Source organism: Carcharhinus amblyrhynchos, chromosome 8 (genome assembly GCF_965287045.1).
Source record: "Carcharhinus amblyrhynchos chromosome 8, sCarAmb.v2.hapA, whole genome shotgun sequence".
Classification (NCBI taxonomy): Eukaryota; Metazoa; Chordata; class Chondrichthyes; order Carcharhiniformes; family Carcharhinidae; genus Carcharhinus; species Carcharhinus amblyrhynchos.
In genome coordinates, this window is record NC_137331.1 from 25,068,219 (window position 1) to 25,093,312 (window position 25,094).

Consider the following 25,094-nt stretch of genomic DNA (forward strand, 5'->3'; position numbering starts at 1 on the left):
TGAGTGAAATGATAGGTCCTAAGGAGGAGATTTTAACTTTAAGTGAGTCTTAGGCAGGTGGAAGTGCGATCAAAGTGCCCTCTGTCATCAGTTTGAAGTATGGGTTGGTTTAACTCCCAATCCTTATTTACCTTTGATGCACTTTTTGGACAGGATTTCCACAGACCTCTACTTACCATGTAAATGCATCTCTTAAAAGGAGATTATATTAACTGCTGCAAGATTGGTATATGATTGTTGTGAAATGAGACTCTCACCAATCAGTCAGTTGAACAGCTTCCTCTAGTTTCTGTGGTCTCTCACAGGAAGGGTATGAGGTGAGGACAAGGAGTGATAGAATCCTATAGAGCAGGAGACCATCGGGATCCATCTGTTCTGCACCAACCACAAATCCACCCAGGCCCTATCCCCATAACCCTATGCTTTTACCTTAGCTAGTCTAGCTGATACTAAGGGGCAATGTGGCATGGCCAATCCATTCTTCCCAGAAGAGGGAAAAAGGTTTGCATGGGTCTTTGTGCACCAGACCTCGACACAGAAGGCAGAGACCGATGTTTCCAGGAATATCATCTCCAGGAAACACTTCTGCGACCCAACAAGTGATTTCAGTAAAACCTAGTGGCAGATTCTCCTCTCTCCCTCACTATTGAAATGTCCCCACCCTATATTGTTTACCATTTCAAAGACATTCTTTCTCATTTCTTGCTTGCAGTATTCTGATCTCAGTTGCAACTGTGGAATCAGAGTGAGGTCACCTTCCAAAACAATGCCTCTGACATGTTTACCTCTTTTTCTGAGCTGAGGTTCCCACTCTATCGCCATGTTGTGCAGTTTGAATATATAGCAGAGGGTTAATATAAGGCGGGGGGTGGTGGGGGGGGGGGGGCGCTGTTTAATGACATGCAAATCATAGAATCTTACAGTGCAGGAGGAGGCTATTCAGCCATCAAATCTGCACCGATCCCAACCTCACCCAGGCCCTACTACCATAACCCCATGCATTTACCCTAGTTAATCCCCCTAACACTAAGTGGCATTTTTGCATGGCAAACCCACCTAATCGACGTATCTTTGAACGATGAGAGAAAACCACAGCACCTAGAGGAAGACTACGCAGACACGGGGAGAATGTGCAACCTCTATACAGACAGTGGCCCAAGTCAGGAATTGAACCCGGGTCCTGATGCTGTGAGGAGGCAGTGCTAAACACTGTGCCAACATGCCACTTAAATGCACTGAAGTGTATTTAAATCAGGTTCATGCCCATTGTGGGTGTGAGCCTCACCACGTCACCAACGAGAGGCGGTGAAAATTGGAAGTCCATGACTTCCAGGGTTTCGCTGAACTTTGAGCCTCTGCCATCATCATGCAGACTACAAGGGTGGGCTCAAGACCATTCCCGTAATTCTGTTCTCTCATTGCAGATGCTGCCCATCCTATTGAGTTCTTCCAGCATTTTCTGCTTTTGTTATGGACTCAGGATCTCCTCTTTCACACTTTTAGGCTTTTCTTTCTTTCTTTTCCTCATCTTAATATGTTTGGCTTCTTCTCCCTTTTGTTTCACACACGGCATTCTCTTCTTGCCAGCACCCCTCCCCCTGCAGGCCAAAATAATACACAACCTAAAAGGAAAGAGTTAAAACTGGGGTAAGGGCATCCAAGTCCTTGACTCACACTCAGATGAAACCAGGGCCTTCTGAAATCAACGGTTCTGCAACAACAATGCTGAACATAAGAAACTGTAGCAATCTACAAGGCCACTGGAAGAGCACCTTATAGGAGCAGTCGAGTTAATAACACTTCTTTTACAAAAAATGACACTTTGGTGAAAAATGAATTGAAGGCAATCATTGTGTTGGTATTAAATGAACCACCGTGTAAATTCAAAGCTGCTTTTCAAGCTGCATTGTTAGAACATCATAGATATAAAGTGAGCTTCACAACTGCTTATGTGGGATTGAGAGAGTGTTGAAGGGGATAACTGTTAACGCAGAGGGGTCCATATAATTTTCAGGAAAGGGGCTTGAACAGGTCAATGAAAACACTGATCACTGACATCCCTGGCTGCAAAGTGTTGTAATGGCCTTCATTCCTCTGTTTCTACCTTACCTTTGCCTGTGCCTTCTTAGTCAGATGACAGTTGCAGTTTCTGTATCCTCCCAGTATTGCAATGCTATAACACATAGTGTGCCACAGTGATGAGGAAGATCTTTGCTTGGACTTACTGTGGGGCAACATCAGAAGTATCCAAGAACCTGAATCTTTGAGCTTTGATCTGAATCTTGTGTTCAGGGATATCCCTGGTGGTTCCAAAGCTGTGGTTGTACCTGAGCTGTGGAGAGGCTCTGGAGGGATGTCCTCTGTTAAGTATGGGGATGGCATCTCCCGGTTCACTGGCAGACTTTTTTAATATCACTGAATGGCTGGCTGACTGCTGCATGATGCAAAATGACATAACTGGTACCAATTGCATTCATCTTATCACAAGCCAGTTGGACATTATTAGGGTGAAGACCCTTCCTATTGATTGGAACATAGGAACATAAGAGCAGGAGTAGGCGGTTCAGCTCCTTGAGGTTCCTCCGCCATTCAATCAGGTCATGACTGATTATCTATCTCAATGCCATTTTCTCCAAACCTCTATCCCTTAATTGATATCTTTATTATCTCGAAATCTTTTGATCTCTGACAGCGCAAGTTGCTGACTTGTCTTCTGGTGATTTCATGAATTGAAGATTGCAGTCATAGTGTCATTGGGTGTGATCTTACCTACTATTCACACCACACTACCACTGCAGCAAAGTCAGAGAATTTGGCAGCCAGCCCATCTCCGATGGGAGAATCCCACAAGCATGAACGATGGTAAGATTCCAGCCAGAGTGCAGACTATACAGCCAGTGCATTCTGGCAACGAGGAGGTAATTACTTCTGCAAATCACAAGAGCTCTCTCATTGTAACTCTCAGCATCGGTAAGGGGAATGATTATTGGTTCTGATAGTTAATTGCATTGATACCTAATTTGTTATACACTGCAGATAGGGAGATGTGAGCCAAGTAGCCTGAAACACTCAGAAAAAGGCTGAGGTAACAAGTAACGGCAATGGTGACTTTGACAGCCAATGGCAAAACATGACCACCTTGACTCAGAAGGCAGCAAGTCTACTTACAGGAGGCTAAAGGAATTAGGGTCAAGCCCATCTAATGAAAAACAGCCTTTACAAGCAGAAGAAGCCAGAAAAGTAACTCTTGGCCTATAGATTCTATGCACTGGACAAGGCTTTCTTCAGCAATCTCTTCTCACTCCCTTTATTCTAACAAGTCTGCCTGCCATTCCTTCTACGCATTGAGGATGTTGTCACTGCTGCTGCTGTTCCTCATTTATCTCCTCATCCTTTCCCAGAACAGTGAAGGGAGAGCTGCATCCATAATAAATGGTGAGTAAAGCAAAGAAAAAAAAGTCAGAAACAAGGGGGATAATTGTGATTATAAATAATTGCTTAAAACAGGCAAAATTGATTCAACCACTAAGATAAAGGCAAAACACTGTAGATGCTGGAATCTGAAACAAAAACAGAAAGTACTGCAAAATCTCAGCAGATCTGACAGCAGGAGAGAAAATAGAGGCAACATTTTGGTCCTGATTATACCAGCACGAGTGCCCAAGGCTCGTTGGATCATGCCTGAGGCCAACAGGGAATGCCATTCTTCAAGCCTCGCCCATCCTGTGCCAATAAAATCAGGGCCTTTGAGTCTGGGTGACCCTTTGTCAGAGCTGAAGGGAAGGAAAATTAGACAAGGTTTCACACTATGATGGTGAGGTGTGGGGGTGGGGGTGAAGGGCTGAGGTTAGGATGGCTGTAATTGATAGGACTGGACTAAAAGGGAATGTAAATGATGATGATAAAGGCTCAGAATGGTGCTAAGAGCATCCATTGAGAGATTGGAATGTATAAATGGTGCAGAGTGCCAAAGGACAGCCTAAGGAACGTGGCATTTGGCCTGAGCGGAGTAAGGGTGGGATTGGTGGTGTTTGGAAAACAAGATGGGATGTGAGATATGTAAAAATAAAAATAAGAATATAAAGTAATAAGAATGGATGAATAAGATGAAAAGAAAAAAATAAAGTAAATGGAAATGGGGTGAAGGTGGAGAAGAGAATTCATGCTCTGAAGTGGCTGATTCAATCACAATGGATTCAACCATGGTTGACTTTATGGAAAGCAAAACCAAGTGAGATGTATAAATTGGTCTCTGAATCCATATTGTCCGACAATCACTCAAAATCAAAATTATCAACAAGGAGTTTTCAAGCTAAAATGCATTGAAAATACAAAACATTCTGTGTGCTTGCCTCTCTAAATGGTCCTTCCTGTAGGCAAAGAACAGTACAGCACAGGAACAGGCCCTTCGGCCTACCAAGCCTGTGTGGATTATGTTGTCCTATCTAGACCAACTGCCTGTATTCGCCTATTCACCGCCTGTTCATATGTCTAGCCTGATAAGTCTTAAATGTTGCTAAGGTGTCTGCCTTAACCACTTCACTTGGCAGTGCACTCAAGACCCCCAGCACCCTCTGTATAAAAAAACTTCCACTCGTATATCTTTATTGAATCTTCACCCTCTTACATTGAGCTTGTGCCCCCTTGTCATTGTCATTTCTGCTCTGGGAGAAAACTTCCAATTGTTCACCTTATCTATTCCCCCCCTTCCCCCCCAACATAGCTAATACCTTTCATACCATGTAACATCCTGGTTAACCTTTTCTGTACTCCCTCCAAAGCATCCACATCCTTCTGGTAGTGTGGCGACCAGAATCAGGCACAGTATTCCAAATGTGGCCTAACCAATGTTTTATATAACTGTAACATAATTTGCCAACTTTCATACTTGATAGCCCAGGTAATGAAGGCAAACATGCCATGTGCCTTCTTCACCACCTGTGCTACCACTTTTAGGGACCTGTGGACCTGTACTCCCAGATCTGGATGCTGGATGCACCGATATCCTCCCACAGTCCCAAGATGTGTAGGTTAGGTGGACTGGCCATGCTAAATTGCCCCTTAGTGTCAGGGGGTTACAAGGAGTGGGCCTGGGTGGGAGTGTTGCTGGTGCAGGTTTGGTGGGCCCAATGGCCTCTTTCTGCACTATAGGCCTTCTTTGATTCTATGAAGATGATTTATGACCACCTCAGCAAGGACAATTAGGGATGGACAATAAATGCTGGACTTAGCAGAGATCCATGTTCCATTACGGAAAGGGAAAAAAAATAGTTTGTTGTCAATGGAAGATAATTTTGGGATAGTTAATGGAAGCTATTGTTGGAACTTGGCAAAGAATTGCAACAGAGGCAATAGATCACCTTAAATGCATGCACTTTCTTCACGGATTCTTCAACAGACAATCCCCAGAGAATTTCAGGTAATTAATTCTGGGACCTCTTTTAGCCTGATAATTAAAGCATTGTTACTTTCTGTATTTGAAATAAGTTCAATCAGATACTCTGTAGAAATGCTTTCTTAATCTTTAAAAGTACCCGGTAACCATTCATATGTTGTCGTGAATCTGCAGTATTGTGAAATCACCCAGTTAGTTTTCTTTTCCATTGGTTAACTCTTTTGAAACAAGCCAAACTAGACAGATACAATGGAATACGTAACACAATCACAAAAGGTTCAGTGTTTTCCATGACCAAGAGATTGGGTGAGAGACAAGGCCCATTGTAAAAGAAAGGAACATAAAATAATCTTCAGAAGCCTCAACTACTGAAAGTCTAAGTACCACTGTTACCACAGAATCACAGAATGGTTATGGCATAGAATGAGACCATTCAGCCCATTGTGCTTGCCGAATAAGTGGTTCGCCCAGCACCATTCTTCTACTTTCACCCTGTAACACTTAACATTCTTCCTCTCCCCATAACAGTTTAATTCTCTCTTGAATGTTTTGATTGAACCTGCCTTCACTGAAATCTAAGGCAGTGCAATCCAGACCATAACCACTCACAGTGTAAAAAAGTTCCTGCTCATGTCACTTTTGCTTCTTTTACTAATTATTTAAAGTCTATGCTCTCTTGTGCTCATTCCAGTCACATGTGGGAACAAGTTATCCCTGTTTACTCTGTCCAGATCCCTCATGACTTTGAATGCCTCCATCAAGTATCCTCACAAACTTCTGTTCTTTAAAGCAAGTAGTCCTAACTTATCCAATCTACCATCATAACTAAATTTCTCATCCCAGGAACAATTCTCATAAATATTTTCTGCACCCTTCCTAATGCCTTCACATTCTTCCCAAACTGTGGCACCCAAAACTGGATGCAAAGCCCTAGTTAAGGCCAAACTAGCGTGGGCGGAAGAATAAATAATAGTGAAAGTAATGAAAACCTTGTATCAATGTTCAACTTTTTGCCACCTCAACCACCTCAAGGTATCACAAAGCACTTCACAAGAGTAGCCACTGTTGTAATATAGAAACCGTGCCTGCAAGTTTGCACACAGCGGCCAGAACTCTACCACGTCAGTGCAGGCGAGGGTCCAACAAGGGAAATCTCTGTTAACCTCAGGCAGGAACATCTGTTCTCGCCCGAGCGAGCCCGTAAAATCTCGCCCAGTAAGTTCCCATGAACAGGAAATAGAAAATGATCAAACAATCCAATAACTTGTGCGAGTGTGTACGGAGAGGTAGGTGGGGAGGAGGTGGGGCAGCGTGGATTGATGATAGTGGTTGAGGGGTAAATAATGTCCAGGGCGTAAGGGAAAACTTCTCTACTGTTCTTTGAAATAGTTTCATGGAATCTGCCACATTCACCCGCGAGGCAAGAGGGTGACTTATTTTAAGATTTAATCTGAAGTTGCCTGTTCCGACAATGCAGCATCCCTCAGTGCCGCACTGCCCTGGTCTGTCAACCTAGGTTTTATTCCCTTAAATTCGGCTTGAGCCCATCGTCTTCATCCTCGGAGCCAATTGTGTTCTGACTCAGCTTCTATTGACTCAGTGTGATTCAAATGATTCAAGAGCAGATGTGTTAGGATTCAATCAGTTTGATCCATCAGTCTCAAAATGAGAGAAGTGGAGTTCTGAATACAATTTTTGTAAGATTATTCACATTGTTTGCTTGCTCGGGTCAAAAGCTGATCTGGCGAGCCCGACATGGATATTGTGAACATGGACTGAAGTCCACACAAAAATAGGCAACGGGTAACATTGGTTTATGCTGTGAGCTGCTATGATGAATGCATTGCCTCAAAGGGATCTGCAAGAAGAAGGAACTGAATTATGAGCAAAACAGAACAGGGCATTGACCACAATAGATTCAGTCAAGTTACAGAACCAGAATGGAAAAAGGTGGATAAACCTGAAGTGAGAGGAAAATCCTATTAAAAATGAGTTGAAATATTTGTATAACAATGCGCACAGCGCCTGTAGTAAAATAGGAAGCTTGAGGCAATTGTGTGTTGGAAGGAATGAGAGGGATTACCGGGAAATGGCTATAGAATGAATAGGATGGGAAATTAAGCATTGCAGTATATAACATGTTTAGCAGAAAACAGAGAGGGAAAAAGGGGGAGTGGAATAGTTGTACTTATTAGGCACAATATAATGGCAGTAGAGAAAAGGGACACAGCTATCAACAAGACAAAAAAAATTAAGAATAGAGATAAAGATACTAAAGGATCAACCACCCTAAGAAGTGTGGCTAACAGACAAACCATCCGAAAGTAGAGAACATCTAGAAATTCAAAATATAGTAATGAATAGTCAGCATACATTTCAAAAGGGAAAATCTGATTTGACAAACTCTATTGAAATTTTTGAGGAGGCAACAAAGATTAGACAATTGCAATGCAATAAATGTAATCTGACTGGATTTTCAAAAGACCTTTGGCAAGGTGTCCTTTAATATGCTAATGAATAAGGTCAGAGAATGGAAAGCTGGAGGTAGGGTAGATTGCTGGACGGCTTCAAGGCAGAAAACAAAAAAGTGAATGAAAATTTAATTCTGGCAGAAGGTGGTGATGTTCCACGAGGGTGAATGCCGGGGTCACTGCTGTTCACAATTTTACATTAACGATTTGGCCTTTGGAATCAAAAGCACAATATCTGTATTCCGGTACGACAGCAAATTGGGGGCGGATGCGGGGGGATAGTTAATTCTGAGCAAGACACTGGATGCCATTAATAAACCGGAACGGTACTATAATTGGTAAACGAAGCTCAACACAAGTCACAACTCAACACAAATTACAGGGAAGAGCAACTAGGGGCCAGAAATATATAATGACCACTAAGAAATCCAATAGGGAATTCAGAAGAAGCTTCTTCACCCAAAGAATGGTAGAAATTTGAAATCAGTTACCACAATGAATCCTTAAAAAAAGTATAGATGCATGAGGGGAAGATAAACAAATAGATGAGGAAAACGGAATGGTGGGTGACAATGATTGATTTAAAGAAGAGCTATGAGAGTTTGTCAAGTGGAGCATAAACACTGACATGAGTTAGAAGAGCCTAAAGGCATGTTTCTGAGTCATATGTCCAATATAGACCTGTGCGAAGAGCAGTGGAAGCAGATTAATAATTACTTTTGGATAGATACAACTGGGGGGGATTTTATGGTCTCATTCATCCCAAACCCATAAAATCCCACCCGGGGTCAATGGCCCTTTTCATGGTCTGCTCCTCACCTGCTCTGATCCCTGTGGTGGGCAGGGCAATAAAATTCCAGCCAATGCCTCGAGTTTCTACACAATTGTCCTTTTTCCCTCGCATAGATGGTGCAGAGAAAAGTGAAAATTGGTTTCAGATTTAAATTGAGCTTCTGTGACCATGTGCGTCAAATACTTCACACAAGAAGCAATCTCTGCTCACAAAATTAGCCTTGCCCACTGTTGTAGAGTGAAATTGAGATGGCCAGCACTGACTTTAACTACTGACAACACAAAACTCACAAGCAGATATCTCTGTATAAAGACAGAACATTTAATTAAAACAAAATGTAACAAACAGCTCCTCGGAGATCATCAAAAGGGTTAAGCAGCTCTGGAACAGAGTGGCAGAACGTCTCTGATGAATCCAATATGTACAATCAAAAACAGATCAAGTATAAGTTAGTAGTGATTGGAGATAGTGGGGTGAAGGGTATTGACACTGTCCTTTGTCACAATGACAAAGTGCACAGAAGGGTGTGTTGTCTGCCTGGTGCTCGGGTACAGGATGTCGCAGCTGGGCTGCAGAGGAACCTGGAGTGGGAGGGTGAGAATCCGGTCGTTGTGGTTCATGTGGGTGCCGGCGATGTAGGCAAAGTGCGGACTGAGGATCTGGGGAGGGAGTATGAGAAGCTGGGAATGGAATTAAAAAGTAGATCCGACAAGGTGGTCGTCTCTGGGCTACTGCCTGAACTGAGTGCAGACGGGCGTAAGGTTGACAGGGTAAAGGAAGTGAATGGGTGGCTCAGGGATTGGTGTGGGAGGAATGGGTTCGAATTTATGGGGCATTGGCACCAGTATTGGGGTAGGTGGGACTTGTTCGGGCGGGATGGGGTTGGTCTGAACCGTGCTGGGACCAGAGTGTTGGCGAATCGAGTAAAGAGGACTGTAGACAGGGCTTTAAACTAATTAGGGGGGGGGAGGGTGCGAGGGTAGGTGACGCTACGAGGTCTAAAGTTAAGGATAGGGTACAGGTAAGGGAAGAGGCCGAGGATGTCCCAATTGGTGGCGTTACGGCAAATAGGGTCCAGGTGAAGGCTGGGATGAAAGCGCTTTATCTGAATGCACGAAGCATTCGGAATAAAGTGGATGATCTGGTGGCGCAGATCGACACAAATGGATACGATCTGGTGGCCATTACAGAGACGTGGCTGCAAGGTGACAGGGACTGGGAGATGAATGTACAGGGCTATCAAGTGTTTAGGAAGGATAGGCAGGAGGAAAGAGGGGGTGGTGTAGCTCTGCTGATTAAGGATAGTATCAAGGTGGTAGCAAGGGATGATATCGGAGCCAAAGAGCAGAAAGTGGAATCGTTGTGGGTGGAGATTAGGAACAGCAAAGGGAGGAAGACGCTGGTGGGTGTCATCTATAGGCCCCCAAATAATGATCTGGAGGTGGGGCGGGCTGTTAACGCGCAAATAAGTGCGGCGTGCAGGAATGGGACGGCAGTAGTTATGGGAGATTTCAATCTGCATATTGATTGGTCGACCCATGTTGGACGAGGTGGGCTCGAGGAGGAGTTCTTGGAATGCTGCCGGGATAATTTCCTTGAACAGTGTGTGTTGGAGCCGACGAGGGAGCGAGCTATCTTGGATCTGGTGCTATGTAATGAGGCGGGTAGAATTAGGGACCTTGCGGTGAAGGATCCTCTTGGAGAGAGTGATCATTGCATGGTGGAGTTTCTGTTGCAGATGGAGGAGGAGAAAGTGGGTTCCCGGACACGCGTCCTTTGTTTGAATAGAGGGGAGTATGGTAGGATGAGAGAAGAATTGGCGAATGTGGACTGGGGGAGCGCGTTGGAAGGTAGGTCTGCTGAGGAGCAGTGGAGGATCTTTAAGGAGATCTTTCTTGGTGCTCAGCAGAAATTTATTCCGATGGTCAAAAAGGACAGTAGGAGGAGAGGTAATAAGCCGTGGATAACGAAGGAGGTGAAGGAAAGTGTTAAATTAAAAGCGGAGGAATTTAGAGTAGCTAAGAGCAGTGGGCGAGAAGAGGATTGGGAAAGGTTTAAATGTCAACAAAGATTGACAAAGAAGTTGATAAAGGAGGGTAGGAGAAGCTATGAAGCTGGGCTAGCACTTAATATAAAAAAGGATAGCAAGAGTTTTTATAAATATATAAAAAGGAAGAGGCTGGCTAGGGTGAACGTTGGTCCTTTAGAGGATGAGAAAGGGGAGCTAGTGGTAGGGGATGGGGATATGGCTAAGGTCTTGAATAACTTTTTTGTTTCTGTCTTCACGGAGGAGGACGTGAATAATTTGCCGGGTGTTAGCGATGGAAAGGTGACAGGACTGGAGGGTCTTAATGACATTACTGTTACTAGAGAGGTGGTGCTCGACAGACTGGAGGGGCTGATTGTGGACAAGTCCCCAGGACCGGATGGAATGCATCTGAGGGTTCTGAAAGAAATGGCGGAGGTTATAGTGGATGCCTTGGTGGTTATTTTCCAGACGTCGCTGGATTCCGGGGAAGTGCCGGAAGATTGGAAAACGGCTAATGTTACGCCGTTGTTTAAGAAGGGTGCCAGGCAAAAGGCGGGGAATTATAGGCCGGTTAGTTTAACGTCTGTGGTAGGTAAAATGTTAGAATCCGTCATTAAGGAGGAAATTGCGAGGCATCTTGAAGGGAATTGCTTGATAGGGCAGACGCAACACGGTTTCATTAAAGGGAAGTCGTGTCTGACAAATTTACTGGAGTTCTATGAGGATGTGTCTAGGGCAGTGGATAGAGGAGAGCCGGTGGATGTGGTCTTTCTGGATTTTCAGAAGGCGTTTGACAAGGTACCTCACAAGAGGTTATTGCAGAAGGTCAGGGGACATGGAGTTGGGGGTAGGGTGTTAGCGTGGATAGAGGATTGGTTGTCAAATAGGAGGCAGAGAGTGGGGGTCAATGGGTGCTATTCGGATTGGCAGTTGGTGACTAGTGGGGTGCCCCAGGGGTCGGTGCTGGGGCCTCAGCTATTTACCATTTATATAGATGATCTGGAGGAGGGAACTGAGTGCAGGGTGTCGAAATTTGCTGATGACACCAAGATTGGGGGAAAGGTAAATTGTGCGGAGGGTGTGGAGAGTCTGCAGAAGGATCTAGATAGGCTGGGTGAATGGGCCAGGAAATGGCAAATGGAATTTAATGTTGGCAAGTGTGAGGTGGTCCACTTTGGTAGGAAGAATGGTAGGAAGGACTATTACTTACGTGGCGAAAAACTGCAGCAGGCGACGGTGCAGAGGGACCTCGGGGTCCTTGTGCATGAGTCGCAAAAACCCAGCTTGCAGGTGCAGCAGGTGGTCAGGAAGGCGAATGGGATGCTGGCCTTCATAGCGAGGGGGATTGAATATAAAAGTAGGGAGGTCTTGCTGCAGCTGTATAGGGCATTGGTGAGGCCGCAGCTGGAGTACTGTGTGCAGTTTTGGGCGCCGCACCTGCGCAAGGATATTTTGGCCCTGGAGGGAGTGCAGAGGAGGTTTACTAGGCTGATACCAGAGTTGAGGGGATTGAGCTATGAGGAGAGGCTGAATAAACTAGGCTTGTACTCGTTAGAGTTTAGAAGAATGAGGGGAGATCTCATTGAGACGTATAAGATGATGAATGGGATGGATAGGATAGAGGTGGAGAGACTCTTCCCGCTCAAAAAAGACAGTAGGACTAGGGGGCACAGCCTCAAGATAAAGGGGAGGCGGTTTAGAACGGAGTTGAGGAGGAACTTCTTCACTCAAAGGGTGGTGAATCTCTGGAATTCTCTGCCCGTTGAAGTGGTGGAGGCTGCCTCGCTAAATATTTTTAAGAAGCGGGTTGATGGGTTCTTGTTAAGAGAGGGGATTAAGGGTTATGGGGAGAGGGCGGGAAAGTGGAACTGAGCCACGACAGATCAGCCATGATCTTATTGAATGGCGGGGCAGGCTCGAAGGGCTGGATGGCCTACTCCTGCTCCTATTTTCTTATGTTCTTATGTTCTTATTCCCATCTCATATTAGTTTAAAATCAATTGCATTTAGTAAACATATACCAATAACAATTCCTGATAAGTTGAGTTGATTTGATTTGATTCATTATTGTCACATGTATTAGTATACAGTGAAAAGTATTGTTTCTTGCACGCTATACAGACAAAGCATACCATTCATAGAGAAGGAAATGAGAGAGTGCAGAATGTAGTGTTACAGTCATAGCTCGGGTGTAGAGAAAGATCACATTAATGCAAGGTAGGTCTGACAGCAGCAGGGAAGCTGGTCGGTTGGTACGTGACCTCAGACATTTGAATCTTTTTCCCAACAGAAGAAGATGGAAGAGAGAATGTCCAGGGTGGTGGAGTCCTTAATTATGCTGGCTGCTTTGCTGAGGCAGCAGGAAATGTTGACAGAGTCAGTGGATGGGAGGCTGATTTGCGAGATGGATTGGGCTACATTCACGACCTTTTGTAGTTCCTTGCGGAGCAAGGAACTACAAAATATGGCTCCTTGAGCAGGAGCCATATCAAGCTGTGATACAACCAGAAAGAATGATTTCTATGGTGCATCTGTAAAAGTTGGTGAGAGTTGTAGCTGAAACTGCAAATTTCCTTCGTCTTCTGAGAAAGTAGAGGCATTTGTGGTCTTAACTACAGTGTCAGCATGGGGGGACCAGGACAGATTGTTGGTGATTGGGACACCTGAAAACATGAAGCCCTTGACCCTTTCTATTTTGTTCCTGTTGATGTAGACAGGGGCATGTTCTCCTCTATGCTCCTTGAAGTCGGTGACAATCTCCTTCATTTTGTTGACATTGAGGGAGAGATTATTGTTGCTCCACCAGTTCACCAGATTCTCTATCTCATTCCTGTAGCCTATTTCATCATTGTTTGAGATCTGTCCCACTACGGTGGTGTTGTCAGCAAACTTGAAAATCACATTGGAGGGGAATTTGCCTACACAGTCATAGGTGTATAAGCTGCATTGTAGGGGGCTGAAAACACAGCCTTGTGGGGCACCGGTGTTGAGTATCATGGAGGAGGTGTTGTTGCCTATCCTTACTGATTATGGTCTGTGAGTTAGGAACTTCAGGATCCAGTCACAGAGGGAGGTGATGAGGCCCAGGTCACAGAGTTGGGAGATGAGTTTCATGGGAATACTGGTGTTGAAGATTGAGCAGTAAGTAGGAGACTGACATAGGTGTCCTTGTTACCTAGGTGTTCCAGGGTTGAGTGCAGGGCCAGGAAGATGGTGTCTGCTGCGGATCTGTTGCAGCAGTAGGCAAACTGTAGTGATCGAGGTAGTCAGGGAGGCTGGAATTGATTCGTGCCATGACGAGCCTTTCAAACAACTTCATAATGATTGATGTTCGAGCCATTGGACGATAGACATTGAGGCATGTTGCTTGGTTTATCTTAGCTCTCGGGATGATGGTCGTCTTCTTGAGGTTGAAGATGTCTGAATAACCCTGCCAGCTGATCCTGACAAAATCTGAGTGCTCACCCAGGTAACCAATCTGGGCCAGTCGCTTTCCGTGGGTTGGCCCTTGAGAAAGCTGATCTGCAATGGTGATTCCCAGATACAGGTTCATTCAGGGTGGAGGGCACGCTCTCACTGACCTCTTACTCAACAGAGGCGTAGAGTGCATTGAGCTCATCAGGGAGGGGTGTGTTGGAACCGATGATTTTACATGCCTTCATCTTGTAGCCTGCAATGTCTTGCAGTCCTTGCCATAGTCGGTGAGGGTCTGTGTGGAACTCTAGCTTGATCCAGCACTGTCTTTTGGCATCTTTGATGTATCTCCTTAGATCGTATCTAGATCTCCTGCATAGGTCAGCGTCGCCTGACTTGAACACTTCAGACTTGGACTTCAGCAAGCAGTGGATATTCCTGTTCATCCATGGTTTCCAGTTGGGGAACACATGGATTTGTTTCTTTGGTGCAAAGTTTTCTACACATTTACTAATGAAGTCAGTTACTGCACTCATTCAGACTGGTCGCACAGTTTTTAAATACTGACCAGTCCTATAGGAGATTATCCGATTCTTCAGACCAACGTTGCGCAACATTTTTTGATGGATTCTCTCGCTTCAGTTTTTGCTTGTAAGCCGGTAGCAGGAGCACTGCTTTGTGGTTTGATTTGCCAAAGTGTGGATGGATAATGGAGCTGTAGGCATGTTTGATATTTATGGAGCAGTGGTCTAGGATGTTTGGGCCTCTGTTGGAACAGGAGACATGTTGGTGGTAACCTGGTAGTATGTTCTTGAGCTTGGCCTGATTGGAGTCCCTGGCCACGATGAACAAGACCTTGGGGTGTTTCTCTCAAGGCTATTCGTAGTTGTGTCTATTTCATCCAGCAGGATCTTCACGTCCGCCTGGGGTGAGATTGAAACTGCCATCAGGAAAAGTGGGGTGAACTCTCATGGAAGGTAGTAGGAGCGGCATTTTAGCATCAGGTATTTTTTAGGTCTGTGAAGCAGCAACATGCCAGTATTGCTACATCTAGGCATCATGAGATGTTGATTAGAAAGCAGACCCCACCTTCCCTAGCCTTGCCTGACGCTGCTGTACAGTCCATTCAATGGATTGAGAAGTCCTCTGGTTGTAGGGCACTGCCCAGTGAAGCAAGAGTGAGCCACGTCTCCGTGAAACAGAGTACACAGCAGTCCCTCAATCCTCCTTGGAAAGCAAGTCTGGCTCTAAGTTTGTTTTCCAGAGATTGGACATTTGCAAACAGGAAGCTGGGGAGAGGAGCCTTTGGGACTGTGTTGTTTCACTCTCTCCTGCAGGCCTGAACGTTTTCCACACTTCCTGGAGTGTCTGCTTCTTTTTGAGCCTGGGAGACAGTAAGATGGCTTGCGGTGTTATGAGTATGGTTGTGTCCAATGAGATTCTTCACTCTGGTCAGTGTGTGAGTACAGAACTTGTTGTCTTGCTTGTGGTTCCTGCATCGGTAGATGGGTCTGTGCGGTCAGATGTTCTGGGTGGCTGTCAGGCTGCGATTTGGCACTACCAGTTCGTACATATCCAGACCACGCTCCGGCATCGATGGTCAGAGGCCGGTAAGTGGATGATGTCCCTGGGGGTCACAGTCATGGATGAGTCAGTGATTGGGTCCATGTGTTGGGGTCCTCTGGGTTACTGCCAATTTGATGTCTTCCTTCAGTGGTCGGAGGATCTCTAAACCTGCAAGTAAATTTAACAGAGCAGTTTTTATGCAGTAGGAGTTAATTTTTAGGAGTGTGGGGTGACTATAGCAGGGAGCAGTGGAGGGAGTGCTTGGTGCCTGCAGGAGGTCACAGCTCTCCAGGTCAGAGAGGTTGGGAGCTGGGGGAGCATAGGCTCCAACCTCAGGGGTGCAGGGCTGCTCATTGGAGACTAGTGGAATGAAGGTACCAGCTCCCATGGCATTTTCCTGGGCTCTAGGTAACTCAGCCAATCACATTTACCATCGGGCATAATGATATATTATTCATCCATTTAATCTGGACACTGACTCCCATCTTGACTGAACTCACTTCCCTATTGCTATGTGACTATGGACGCTCATCACAGAGGTCAAAGTGAACATTCCCACCAGCTTATTGCCAAAACTGGGTGGACACATGATCCTCTGTCCAGGTACGTATCTATTCTATGTCTGGACAACAAATGTCCTTATTCTTAAAGTTGCAAAATGTGTTCCCTCTCCAGAAACTTTCTGATATGAATTCTGCTAACTACCAAGGTTCCCAGGTCTTTGGCTCTGAACTCTTTGCCTTTACCATCATACCTTGCAGTAACCTTCCTTTGGCTGAAATGAACAATTCATTCAATAAATCATAATTATTTATTTAATTCTCCTGTTACATCCACGTATGTGTAAACTATTTGTTTCATTGGCTTATTGTCTTTGTTTCAAGAATCATTTGACTCCTTGCTGATAGTGTTTTCAGTGCCTAAAACCTTATTAACTGGTTAACAATCTTCATCCGTCCAGAGGGACTTTATCGCCATTAAGAGTTTCCATTAACTGCACTCATTCAAGGGTCTTTGGGGAAGCTCCAAAAATAAACTGGAACATTTGGGCACAAGGACACCTACAAGGACATTTTCAACAGTGTACAATATTTTTGTTTGTCAGATTTATTTACTCCCCAATCTGGATTATTATTATTCTTTTACAAGTTATTTTCTGCCATTTTCAATCAGGTCACTCACTGATATTTTCACTAAAAGTGCTCCTTTCTCTGTGATGGACCTATATTTTGAGCTGTACAAATCAATTTTAATCATACTTTTCAAGGAATATCTTCCAAGGTAATTTTCTTCTTGTTAACATTATATTTCAAAATGCTGCCCAATTGCCCCAGTTGGTTTGTGATAGATTTTGCATGTGGTGATATGCCAACAGGTTTGAGTGGAATGAAAGTTTGGGATGGGGAAAACACTTTTCAAAATGGGTGAAATTTTTCCCAGAGTGGAAACTCTACCCTTAAGTGTGGAAAAGATAAGCATTCTTTTCAATTATAAAGTATATTCAGGACTGATTGCAAGGCTATAGAGAAAGAGTTGGGAAATCGGTTCACTTGGCTAGCTACTTCAAAGAGCCAGCACAGACAAGATGGGCCACATGGCTTGCTTCTGTGCTTTTCCCATTCGATGATTATATCCATAACTAGCTGCTACACCCATGTTAAACACGAACAGTGTTTAACTACCCTTCAAAAAGCAACAAACTCAGAGTCACTGCAGTATTATACAACCTAATTTCTTGGCAGAAGGAAATAGTTCACTGGGACTTAGTTGGTTGTATATTGAGACTGGGGAGGCTACAATGAATCATAGAATTCCTACAGTGCTGGCGGAGGCCTTTTGAGTCTGCACTGACTCTCTGAAAGAGCGTCTTTATGCAGACCCACTTCCCACACTTATTCTTGCAACTCTGCACATTTATCCTGACTAAGCCTCCTAACCTACGCATCTTTGGACTTTAAGGGGCAATTTAGCATGGCCAATCTACCTAACCTGCACAGACCGAAATCAAACCTAGTCTCTGCTGCTGTGAAGCAGCAGTACTAACCACCATGCTGTCATGCAATGTTTGAGACTGGTCCTGTTTCCCTCAAAAATCAACACAAACTTACCGGCCAGTTCCAAATTGAGTGGACTGTTACATATTAGTGTGCAAAGGAGGCACAATGCACTCTCCCTGCATGACTCATAAAGTAGAAAACTTTGTGTTGGCACCCTTCCATCCAGGGGAGTTGATGGATACAGAGATAATAATCAATGTAGATGGTGTGTCTTCACTTGGTGCACACAAGCTGATAGTTGTGAGGTTACTCCATGAGAGGCAGGTTCAGCAATAAGTGCGGCACATAAAGCTGCCATGTGGCATTGTGGGTTTTTATTTTCAGTGTTGATGTCCGTTGCCAAGCAGATGTAGCCACTGGTCATCATGACAGTCAGTACATGCTGGAATGTATTCCACCACCTCGCTTCATTCCTGTAACCCTGTGCATTTACCATGGCCATTTCACCTAACCTGCATATCTTTGGACTGTGGGATGAAATTAGAGCTCCTGGAGGAAACCCATGCAGACATGGGGAGAATATGCATCTCCACACAGTCACCCAAGGCTGTAATGTAACCATGGGTCCCTGGCGGTGTGAATCAGCAGTGCTAATCACTGTGTCATTGTGTCACCATATGCAACCATCTTGACATGTTCAATCCAACAAAGCTGCCTCTTTGATTTGGGGAATCACACTTGGATGCTCTCCATATGAGAGCACTGTCATTTTTTTCCGATTTTGTCTGGTCAGGGAAAACCCACATTACACCACAGGCAGTGAAGATAGCAAACAGCATGTGCCATATGACCCTTCATTTGAATTTCAAATTATCCTAACATCTGACACAGCAGTCTACCCAACAAGAAGTTGCAATGCCATATCAACAGCAACAACAGGGTAGTAAGTCACAACCCTTCAGTTTTGAAGTGTTGCCACTCCATTTTTGTCAGATAGAAGACCTCAAGATCTATCCTTCAGCCCAATAAGGATTGAGCTCCATTGGGTGGCCATCCCATTATTTAAAATATAGCCTTGCAGCTTGGCATCTCTGTGTTGGTGCATCGTCAGGCTGCCAGAGGCCAACACAATAGACAAGAAGTTAAACCCAGTGGGGGGTTTGTGGTGGTGGTGGTGGTGGTGGGGGGTGGGGAGGAGGTGTCGAATGGGGGAGTTCGGGGGTGGGGGGGAAGGAGGTGTCGAATGGGGGAGTTCGGGGGCGGGTGTGCTGCTGGAGGTGGCCCAGGCAAGAAGTAGTGCATTTTATTCTTGTGCTACTGAAGGAACAGCTCCTGACTTCACAAGAAAATAGCGTTAACCATAAAGTTTCTGCTGCTACTCCTATTTTTGCGACTTATAGGTACTTTGAAATCTTCACTCTCATTTTCTTAACGTCATGAATTCTTTGCCAAGACCTCTGTTTCTTGTTCTGCTCAGAAGAACTCCTCCTCGTCCCACTAAAAAATAATTTAAAGTGTTATTTTCTCATGCCTCTTCTCCTAGACTCATCTGATTTTCTGTCAGAATTCTACGTCATAGGATGCTGATAGGCACAGCAAAAGATCTATTACCTGAAAGAGGTGGGTGCTCGAATCTGCCAACGTCAGGTTAGTTTACAAATGGTGGGCCAGATCCTCCGATCTCACCTGCACTGTGATTCTCCAGTCCCGCTGTTGTGAACTGAGGTTTGGCTGAATGACAAATTCTCCAGTCTCGCTGGCAGCAGGAGTGGAGTCTGAAAGGTCAGAGAATTCAAGCTGGTATCAGCCAGACTTCCAGCTTCACTGAGGCAGTAAACCATGCTCAGGCCATTACTGTCCTGCTTACACTGACTAATTCCAGTTCAAAATGTAACTTGTAAGGCATGCCTCAGCAGGATCTGTGCTGTCTTATCAATTCAACTGCTCATGTCACTGCATCCTTTCCTTTCTGCAAACATAGCAAAGTAGTGTGGAAAATATATAACAGCGCTTGAGCTTTCAGGAAAAAGTCATCTTCCTACATCTAATGGAAAAGTCCGTCATAGTTTCAGCTCATCAGATTAAATTAAACAAGTTGGAAACTTTGTTTAGTTCAAAGGACTAATTAGTGAGAAGCTTATCTATTTCTTCAAAAGCAATAAGTACCTTGGGATAAGAGTATCCTATTGTTAATAATGCAGTACATTTAAATTTGATACTTCTTATAATCATTTGGTGCGGTGCATTTTATGTTTGCATGTCATTAATTGAACTCAAGAGGGTCTCCTGATGGGAGCCAGCATTTGCCAAAATTATACTCTAGCGGCTTCTTTCATACTAAATGTCATATCCAGAGGAAATGTTCAGGGCAGTCTCAAACAAGATAACTATTAAGCTGCCTCATCAACTTCAGGTATTATTAGGCATGACTTAGAAAATAACTCATTTACAACTTAAATATGTCAATCATACATCATTTAATTGCCCGCTTACAAAAATTCCTTTTGAGATCTCCAATTAGGCGGTTGTAAAGGCAAATGAATTTTCCTTTTACTTTTCCTTGAGGGTTCGTGGACTTGAGAAAAGTGAACAACAAAGAAAAGAAGATCAGGTGGCTCGCATTGATCCCTAAGTCAATTTCAAAAACCAGCAGCAAGATACTGTGGGTTTAAACAAAGAAGGTTATTTATTCACAAGCTCACCCTGAAAATCTAGAGTTGTGTCATTAACTCATCACTCCCACATTTGAGGAAAAATCAGTTAAAGAAGTTAGTGCACTTTTACAAGTTACAAATAAAAGAATAACATGTAACTCACATGACTGGCTCACCTTGGTGAAGGCCTAGCAAAGAAGAGTTTATTTTCCACTCTTGAAGTACAGCTGGATGATTTCAAGAACAAAAGTCATATATCAAAGTAATTGTAAGATTCTCTCAAAGAGGTGGATTTTCCGTAAGTCACAAGTTAGTTACTTGTTTTCTTATTACAAGGAGATTATTTTTCTGATACTTCTTGTGTCATTGTTTGCAAACTGGCGAGTGGTGCCTAATACAAGTAAGATTGTATATTTGAAGATAGTTTCAATCAGAATGCTATATGATCAATACTCCTGTTGTCTACCCAGGATTATATGCCAGGCCAATGGGGGATGGATAGTCGCTATTTGTACCTACTTATGATTTAAGTGGTTTCTGCGGCTTTCTATGTAACGTATTGAGATCAGAGTGAGTGAACAATCTTTTCCAGTCCTTCTGGCTGGCAGGATCTCCCAATCTCACCGAAGGCAACCTCTGCAGCAGCTTCCCCAAAGATGAGGCAGGCAACCCACACAAGAAGCCAAATGCATCAGCAGAACCAAAAGTTTCCACCATGGCCATTGACAAACTGCCTTCACTGCCAAAAAACATACGGGGGGGGTGGTCTGGAAACTCCCGCCATGTGGGTTTGAGGTTCCGTGATTTTGAGCTATAGGAAGTCCACAGAAAGTAGGAGATGTGAATTCTGCATTCTTTTTTGTCTTGGTATATCTAATAAAGGGAAACACTTCACACTTAATCATTTAACTCAGAATTTTCTGAAGGCTATACCAAAAATTAGAAAAGTTACTTGACCCTCAGCATCTACCTGAGAAGTCTTTTACTGTCAATTATTTTTAAAAAATGCTGTTGCAGAAAGTTATACTTTGAATATAGTCCATTTTTAAAGTTATGAATATGACATGCCTTAACAGGATGTGATATGCCTCCATCACACAGAAAATAAATTGAATCTTTATTACATCTTTTTAATTTTGCTTTCTGAGTAAAGCACCAAAATTTTGCACACACATTCTGCATGCACACATTCTCCATCCACACACTCCATCCACATCCACACTGTTACAATTCATTTTGCTTGCAAGAACTATTTTTTAGTTTCAAACTTAAAGCTCTCACTACCTTTTATAATAAGGCAAAAAATGTAGCATTGAGGTCTGGTCGGTGCAGTGGCACAGTGGTTAGCACTGCTGCCTCACAACGCCAGGGACCCAGGTTCGATTCCCAGCTTGGGTCACTGCCTGTGTGGAGTCTGCATGGGTTTCTCCCCGTGTCTGCGTGGATTTCCTCTGGGTGCTCCAGTTTCCTCCCACAATCTGAAAGATGTGCTAATGAAGTGCATTAACCATCCTAAATCCTCCCTGAGTGCACCTGAACAAGCACTGAAGTGTCGCAACGAGGAGATTTTCACAGTAACTACATTGCAGTGTTAATGTAAACCTACTTGTGGCTAATAAATAAACTGGTCTTAGTCAGGCTTTTAACACTGCAGGGGAGTATTTTCATACCCCGACCACCACGGGAATTGTAGAGGGTGCGGACGTGGACTATTCCAAGGTCCATTGACCTCAGGCAGAATTTTCTGGTTTTGGTGTGAGCTGGCCAGACCAAAGGTGTTCAGCAAAGTGGTCGCCCAGTCTGCGTTTGGACTCTCCAATGTAGAATAGACCACACTGGGAGCAGCAACTGCAATAGATAGATTGAAGGACATGCATGTAAAGCACTGCTTCATCTGAAAAGAGTCTTTGGGCCACGGGATAGCGAGCAGGGAGGAGGTAAAGGGGCAGGTGTTGCACCTTCTGCGATTCCCTGGGTAGGTGCCACTAGCGGTGAGTGAGGTGTTGGTATGATAGAGGAGAGGAGTAGGGTGACGTGAAAGGGACGGTCCTGTGGAATGCTGACAGCAGGAGTGAGGGGAAGGTGTGTTGTGTGGTACCATCATGCTGGAGTTGGCGGAAATAGCAAAGGATGATCCATTGATTGCAGAGGCTGGTGGGGTGAAAAATGTCGACAAGGAGGATCCTATCCTGGTTCTGGGAGGGAGAGGAGTTGGTGCGAGCAGTGGCCTGGGAGATCGGTTGGACACAAGCCCTGTAAATAAGACTGCATTGGTTTGTTAAAGTAACCCATAGCGTGACACCTCAGATATCCTTCTTGCTCGTTGTCAAATTGATCAGAAACAATTGCACACACACAGCAGGTAACTAAAAACAATATTTACAGTTAACCAAGGCGAATAAATGCATTTGTTCAAATACAGACTGCTAACTCTGTGTCAACTATTTTACACTGTAAGGCAAAAACTAAGATTTACCACAAGGGCTTTATACACTTCTGGGACAAAAGCAAGACATTTCAGTAAGGCTGCCTGATGGGACTCCAATTATAATCAAGGCTTTGGTCATTTTACTCTGAATTGCTTGTAATTAACTGTTCAATTGTCTGTAAGTATATCAACTCCATCACATATGTGGGCTTTGCATCCTTGAACATTAATTAGACAATGCAAATATCTTGATCCTCGGTGACCATTTGCCTTTGATAGGAAACAGCAATTAAAGCAATCCCAAAAGAATCCATAATTTGATTAACTATTCTTGAAAAGGCTACTAAAGTAATCCAAAATTTTCATAGCCAGAAGCATTTTCTGGATACAATGTGCTATTGGAATGACTTTAGCTAGAAAAGTGTATTCATGCATATACTATACTGAAAGGAGAAAGCCTCTTTCACCTAATACTTAAAGAAACCAAATTAAATTGGCCCCATTTGACCTAAATACATTTTACAGGAAAGGATGAAATATAGAATTTGGTATGAATTGAAGGTGGATGGTTCCTGAGGCAGATTATATTAATAAAAGGGGACTAGTACAAGTGTGGCTGATTCAGAAGTGTAGGTGTGTTTGTCTTTTACTGTCAGGAATACCTGTGGGGGGGCTCTTTTGTGTTTTGTTCCGCTTGTCACTGTGCAAAGCTCAGTATCCAGAGTGGGGAAGAGCCGTGTGCATAACAACTTGATTGTGTTGTATTAGTGTGAGATTGTGATTTATAGATAATATTAATACAATGTTATGAGTGGCAGTTATCAGTAGTGACACAGATCACTAACATCATCATCATTGAACCCTACAGCGTTGAAGGAGATCAGTTGGCCCATCGAGTCTGCACCAATGTTCTGGCAGAGCATCTCATCCAGATCCTATCCTCATAACCCCACATATTTACCATGGCTAATCCCCCTAACTTTTACATGTCAGGGCATCTTGTGGAAGAAACCCACACAGCCACAGGGATAACATGCAATCTCCACACAGTCATCGAAAACGGGAATCGAACCCGGGTCCCTGGAGCTGTGAGAGAGCAGTGCTAACCACGGTGTCGCCCACATGGTTCAACATTTTCTTCTTTGTTCATTCCAGAAGAGGTGTACATCAAGCATTTACCTCAAAGTCAGGAGGTTGTATGTTCAAATCCCACTCCAGAGAGTTGAGCACAAAATCCAGGCTTACTCTCCAGAGCAGTACTGAGGGAGCTCTGTACTGTCAGAGGTGCCTTTTTTGAATTAGGTATTAAATCCATGTACACCCTCTTAGGTGTACATATATTATTCCATGGCACTATTTGAGCAGAACAGGGGATTTCTTTCTGGTTTTCAAGTTAATATGTATGCCTCAATCAATACCACTAAAAGAAGGTTGGGGGAATTTACTTTTGTTTCCTGTTCACAGGATTGTGACATGTAATTAAACTGCACTGTTCAAAGTAATACAGGTAGCATGCAAAATTTGTGCTACCTGTAATTGTAATGATAGTGATGTGGATCCAGTGTCTGCACAGCACAGCAAGGACATACCAGCACCATTTAAATGTAGCCTGCACTAATTAAGGCCAGTCTGCAACATTTAAAGGTTGAGTGTATTCTGGATGCAGTAGGGGGAAAAGAGGAGTTAGAAGCCTAAATAAATGGAGCAACAGGCAGAGTGTGCCTCAAGGTTAACTGATTGAGTATTGGAGTAAGTGACAGGAGTTGCACAGATGGAGCAAGGTTTTTGTCCCTCAGGGAGTTAGGCTGCCTTCCACACAGACACAGTGGAACAGGTAGCCATTACAGTCAATCTCCATCGTCTAGCCTAGATACAATAGAGGAGGAAGATTACTGACCTCACCCTGGTAGTCAAGGTCAGCAAATGCATCTTCACAAGCCATCTCCTTGCAAATAAACCACTGACCTTACACACTGCTCCATTCACCACTCATCCTTCATCATATTGATAGCTTTTCCTCACCCTTACACGCTACTGCAAGTCTCATTCTTACATCACACAACTTCTACACATTGCCAACAGTGGCAGGAACCCAAACATCTTACACCACACTTACTGATGCACTTCCCACTCTCCTGAAGAACAAGATGGCCCACAATCCGATGTAGCCACACCTAAATGGTGATGAGGGACAGACACAGCTGCATGCCCTCCACCTGTGGTGGTGATGTGATGGTGCTGAAAATCATTAATGATACCAAGGGCAGCAGTGAGCATGTTTGATATGATTTGATTTATTATTGTCACATGTATGTGTACACAGTGAAAAGGGTTGTTTCTTGCATGC